We start from the raw sequence: 6,000 nt of genomic DNA, 5'->3' as shown, positions 1-6,000 counted from the left end.
GAAGGTGTCCCAGAATCACCCACCCTGTATGAATGGAAAGGGAAGAGGAGCAGCTCCTCTCCATCATGCCCAAAACAACAGCTTCTTCCACTCTCTGCAAATGCCCTTTTCCATCACACACACTCCTGTGCTGTTAGACACGTATCTCCCCATTCCACCCCAGACAGGCGTGCAAGGACACAGCTCGACTTCTCCAGCTTGCTAGGCCCTGACTTCAGCTGTGCCCGCCCCAGCTCTGCCCCCTGCACTGTTCTGCCTGCTCCTGCCGAGAACCTACAGGGTGGGGGACAGGCACATTCCCATGTTTTCCTAGGACTAGCTGTGTTTTGCTTTTGATGTATTCCGAGTTTTCCAGTGTACTGAGTTTTACAGCACTGCTGGTGCAGAGCTGAATTATGAAACACTGGAGCAAAGATGCTGTGCAAAATAAGATCTGTTTCAAATTCAGTGAAAAATCCATAACTTTCAAAAACTGATTTTTGATCTCACCCCAGACCCCGAGGAATGTTCACAGCTCCTGAGCCCCTGTGTGCACGCTCCCAGGAGCAGGATTTCTCCAGGCACATTTGCTTTGCTGGGAGCCGGGGCAGAGCGCGCTGCTCTGCTTTGGCGCGCGGCAAGCTGACAGCTTATGAAAAGATGATTAAATGTGTTAGACTTTATTTCAAAAAAAAAAAAGCCTAAATGCACAAAGCTGTTTGCAAGGGGGAGGGTGGAAGCCCCGGGAAAGCTGCTCAGTGTGCAGCCACGGTGCATTAAGCTTCCTCTGAACCCCACTGACGAGCACCAGGCTCTGTCCGAGCGCGCGGACACCGGACCCGTGTGCCTTGTGGCAGCCCGGGGGAGTGGAGGGGCCAGGAACAGACCCCTCATTGTGCCCCTGCGTGCTGCACAAGGGGAACCTGAGAGTCATGCAAGGACGCAACTGGATCGGGGGCTGTGGCGTGGGGTGGTGGGATACGGGCCATCCACATTGCATTGATCCCAAAGTAAGTCATTTTTGGAGCTCGGCTGTAGCCAGCCCAACGGAGCTGCGCAGGAGCTGCCTGCTGTTGTGGGAAAGGAGACCTGCACAGCCTGGTGGTTCGGACGGAGCTGACTGGACACGTGCCACACTGCAGAAACCCCTGTGTGCCCTTCCCCACATGCCCGCCCGTCAGCCTCCCGGCCCTGCTGGGTGTGGGATGCCACCTGGGCACGCTCGAGCACGCAACAGAGGCACGGCAGCAGCGACGGGGATCATCGTGTCACGGCCGCGTGAGCTAGCAGCCGGCGTGCCGCTGCACACATCCGCACAGCTCCCAACGAGGCTGCTGCACCCCGCGCTCTGTGCACCAAAACCCTCCCTGCTCGTAAGCACTGCGCCAGGTTACAACTTCACTCGCATTCGGCATCATGGAATCAATGCCATCCCACGGAAGGAGTGGATCAGTATCCCTCGGGGAGTGTTGAGAGGTGGGTTATGACGCACAGAACACAAGTGCCAGGAGATACAGCTCATGGGTTTCCAGGAGCTTTGTCCCTCCATCCTCCCCCCTCCCCGTGCTAGGTTATGGATGCTGCAGCCCTAAGACAATGAGGCTAATTAGTGGCTTAGGGCCCTGAGCCTGCCAGGGCTGGAGGATGAGCTGAGCAGTGACTCAGGAGGGCGGCAGCCCGGGCCAGCCTTCCCACATTCCTCCCCTAAATCCCCCACACAAAGGGGAATTTAGCCTCAGTGACTCAGCGAAGGAGCACAAACTTTACAGCCGGGCTTCGAGAGCCGTGTTTATGAATCCCCCCCCAGCAACACGCTGCTGGGCTTGTAATTAAATAAAAATGCCTCCCCCTAGCAGGCTGTGACCCAACCATCAGTACAGGACCTATTTTTAGTGTTACCCTTGGTACGTATTCAAGAGAGCTTGAGCCAGAGGTAGCAACTTATGAAGCTCTAATAAGTGGGAGGGGGTTGGCCTTGTTTAATTTACTGTGTAATTATTTTTCCTCTTTTTCTCTTCTCTTAACCTGACATACTTGACGTCTTGCACGGGACAAGGAAAGAAATGTGCTGAGGCATTAAATGTCAGCCCTGAATTTATGGTGCTGTGGAGGCTGCATGTGTGTTCGGTAAAGTTCATCCCAGAAAAAAGTCCTTTAAATAGAGCAGAATCTTCACCAGGACCTCAGCAAACCACTTCTGGAGGCTTGTTCTGCCTCTCAAAACAGGGGATACTCTAGTGAGGGATTGTGTTCCAGTTTCATCCTGCTTTTCCTGTCTTATTTGGTTTTGACTCTCCTCAGGAAGCATACAGCACTGGGGAAGGAGGTGTTCTTAGTCTGTCCAGACACCATTTGTGCTGGTTAGTGCCCTCAGGAGTGGGGTGCAGGCTGCACCTCCACCCTGGTCTGTTCCTTCTTCAGCAGGATCACATCCAAGTTTAGACATTAATAAGAATTCCAGGTGAGTTAAATACTCATTGCATGCTTTTCTGAGCACAAGATCAACAATTAAAACTCCCTTCCTTTAACAGGATGGCTCCCAAGAGCCCCTGAATGGCTTTAGAGTTCAGAACCAAAAAGTCATCCAGGACCACAAGCAGCATTCTCAGTCTCACTGGAAGCAGCCAGTTTCCAGTTTCTGTGCCCTCATGATGCTCAAGTTCATTTACCGGAGGGAGCAAGCCGCATGCTGAATCCCAGAGACTCAGTAAACACCTCCAGCCCTCATTCCATCTTTCCTCTCTAGCAGCACTCCATGTCCCATTTCCAGCTGCACAATTCTCTGCTCTCCCTTTCCAGGGGAGAGGATATTTATATGTATTTATGTGCTCTGTGTGCGCACAGAGAACACGTTACTGCTTCTGACAGGACAAACAAAAGCCCACACTCATGGAAGACTTCCCCCCCCTCCTTTCCCTGCTCTTAACATATCTCTGCATTAAATATTCACAAAAAATGCCTTCACAGCTGGGGAAACTTCTGCCAAAGGGGCTCCTCCTCCTCCTCCCCTTTCTTGCACCAGGACAAAAAGATCGAGTGGCTGCATCACACATGGCACAGACCTCATTTCTGAGATGCTCGAGCTGCATAATGATGGTATTTTAGGCTCAGATTAAATTCCTGTTCATCTCTTCCATCATTCCTAACAGCCCTCTAAACTGTACAACTCCTGAATGTACAAGAGAGGCAGAACGAAGTCTGAGGCTAAATGTTTTGGTCTAGGTTCAAGGTTAGATATTAACTGATTTTATTTTCTTAATAATTGCCAGAAGATACAATAAAGCCCTGGTATCTTATCTGGTCACAGATTCCTCAGTGACCAAATCAGATAACATTGGTGTAGCAAGGCAGCTCACAGTCCGCCCTTTCAGGGTGGATATTGATGAATCCTTCCCAAAGGTCATGAGGAATTGGTGTATTCCAGCTTGGTCACAGCACACGCATCCATGGCCACCAGTCCCACGGACACAGGCGGCCCTGGCAGCGGGAGGCGAGTCCCGCCGGGGCTCCAGTGCCCTTGGACCGTGCAACGTTCATGCTGGAGGGAGCTTGGCAGGGTCCCGCTTCGGCCAGGGCACATTCCTAGCTGGAACAGCTCGATCAGCCTCTCAGGAATGAAAGTAAACACTCCTGCAAAGTCGTTCCTGGATAAGACCTGTCTGCCCAGGGCCAGAGGCTCCACGTGTCCCTGCCAGCAGCCAGGGATGCAAAAGGGAGGAGGCAGCAGAGTGTGTGACGTGGCTGGCACCGGGGGTACAGCCGCTGCCACCACCCCCAGCTCCTCTCCAGGCATTAATTCCCTTTGGAACCCAGTCCATTCTTTCTCGCTGGTGTGCCTCTGCTGCTGCAGGTGCTACGTCCTTTGGTTGGGAAATGCCAATTCCACCACAAATGGACTGGAATTCCATTTCTCTCTGCTGTTTGGAAAACAGTTCTCCGTTCACTGAGAATTCCCCCTGAAAGGTTCGGTGCTGGAGCACTGGCACCACTGTGCTACCTACAAAACTGCTATGGCATCACCAGAGGGCCAAGGGTCCTTGCAGCTGCGCAGAGGGACTGACAGGGCAGGCAGGGAGCAAAGCTGCTTGGGGAGGTGAGGTGAGATATTCCAGCCCAGAGGCTTTTGAGGGGGCATGTTTTGGAATGTCTCTTCAAGAGACATGAAGAGGAAAAAACCAAATCACAAGTCTCATGAAGAAGTTGAAAGGAGGACATGGAACAGTGAAAATTCAAAGGAGCTGGCAGACTCTGGAGAGGCACTGAGGCCAGCAGAAAGGGGATGGGTGTCGCAGCAACACCCGCGTGTCCGGCGGGACACAGCTCCATCTTTGGCCGCACCCATCCTCCCGTGGAGCGTCGCTGTTCTCAGGACCAGGCTCTGACTGTGTAACAGCGCTGTGTGCCATCCACCGCGATACAACACAAAACAGAGGGGCTCCCGAAGAAATGGCTGCAATCCCAGTGCAAACAGCGCCACGTGAACTGGCGGGTAGAATACTTCACCCACACTGCTTGAGAGGTCAGCTGAGGTGATGAGAAATAATCCTAGCTGCCATTAAAGCCTGTGAGTTTTGCAGCAATACAGATCTTTGCCACATCCCTTCCTGGGAAGAGCAGTTCCAGCAAGACACAGGCAGCTCTGGAGTGACAGACCAGGGCACAGCGAGGTTGCTCTATGCAGGCTGAGCGTGGTGCCAGCCAAACACCTAACTGCTACCACTGCCCAAAGAAAGAGCAGTTGTTCTGCACACCAAAGCATTCTGAAGTGATCATCACCATGGCAGTTATCCAAGAGCTGCTACAGCCTCGCCACCAACTACTCTGGGCAGGAGGGCATCGAGCCCTGGGGGTGCCCTGACCCAGCCCATCGTTGGCTGGAAATCAGGGAGCTGGCACTGTGCTGCTGCAGATACCTGGGCTACCTGTGCACAGACCACTAGAGCCCATGTGCAGGAGCCCAGAGCCATTCCTCAGCTCACATGCTGGAAGAATTATCTTCCTGCAAATCAGAAAGCTGACCCAGGAATCAACAAAGAGCAGGATCCAGGAAACAACCACACCTAGGCACCAAGTGAGCATTGCCTAGGAAATTTGGCAGCAGTGCTACTTGTGCCTGAAACTTGTCTTTCTGACCCATTTCTGGAAATTCAGATGTTGTCAAGGGATACTGTAACAGGATCACAAAGTCTGGTTTAATCTGTGCTTTTAGTACTATTCTGATTTAAGTTGCACTTTGCCAAAATCACCCTTTGGATGTGTTTATACTAGGCGAATCCACTCACAGAACAGGAATGGAGAAGTACCTTTTCCTTGTTGGCCACGCAGTACCCAAGAGGAGACAGTCCGAGTCCCTGTGACCTGAAATGCTGTTCCTGGCTCTCATAATCCTAATCCTGCTGAAAATAGGAACGGAGTGTGGTGTACCCGGTGTAACGCTCACAGCCTGGGCTGTAACAGGTCCTGATCTCCTCCCAAGAGCACTAAACTAACTACAACTGGGATTTTCCCCTTTTCAGGGTCAGAATGCCTAACTTCATGTTCTGTCATTGGGGTCCCAACGAGCTGTTTCTACTGGTGAAGCTTCACCCCCTACACACAGAGATATGCACCCTCTCTCCTCTGCAGAGCAGCAGTCAATGCTGTGCGCTCGCTGGCACGCCGGGTGCCTCGGTGCAGTGCCCAGTGCTGAAGTTTGGGCAGCAGCAAAGGATGGTGCTGGATAATTAATCCTGTCCCCAAGAGCTGCATACACCAAAGAGCTGGTGCCATCAGAAGAAATAAAAGTCAAGAGGCATAAATGCAGCACGACTAGATGGAGGCGGGTCCTTCCTGTTGGTGCTCCAGCACTGTCAGTGCTCGGAGGGAGCGAGGGGAAGGAAAGGAGATGAGTGAGCACGCTGCCTGCTGCAAATATTGACAGAACCATTATGGGCATGTATAAAACTCCCATTTGCGTGATGCAAGCGGGATAGTCTTTGAATACTTCTGTCTCGAGGAATTCTTTATTTTGCCATAGAAGAA

At 52.3% G+C, this 6,000-nt stretch overlaps 1 protein-coding gene across 1 annotated transcript in view; it reads right to left on the bottom strand.

The window, feature by feature from the left end:
* Window positions 1–1,269: 1,269 nt before the first annotated feature.
* ZPR1 (ZPR1 zinc finger) overlaps window positions 1,270–6,000 on the bottom strand; it is a 437,500-nt gene continuing 432,769 nt past the window's right edge. The window contains exon 15 of the mRNA XM_068172137.1: window positions 1,270–1,280. The gene's annotated coding sequence lies outside the window, so the exon portion shown is untranslated. The remainder of the gene's footprint in view (window positions 1,281–6,000) is intronic.

The sequence above is a fragment of the Anomalospiza imberbis genome, chromosome 24 (genome assembly GCF_031753505.1).
Source record: "Anomalospiza imberbis isolate Cuckoo-Finch-1a 21T00152 chromosome 24, ASM3175350v1, whole genome shotgun sequence".
NCBI lineage: Eukaryota > Metazoa > Chordata > Aves > Passeriformes > Viduidae > Anomalospiza > Anomalospiza imberbis.
Note: the sequence above shows the minus strand (reverse complement) of the source record. Positions and strands in the feature narration are given on the sequence as shown.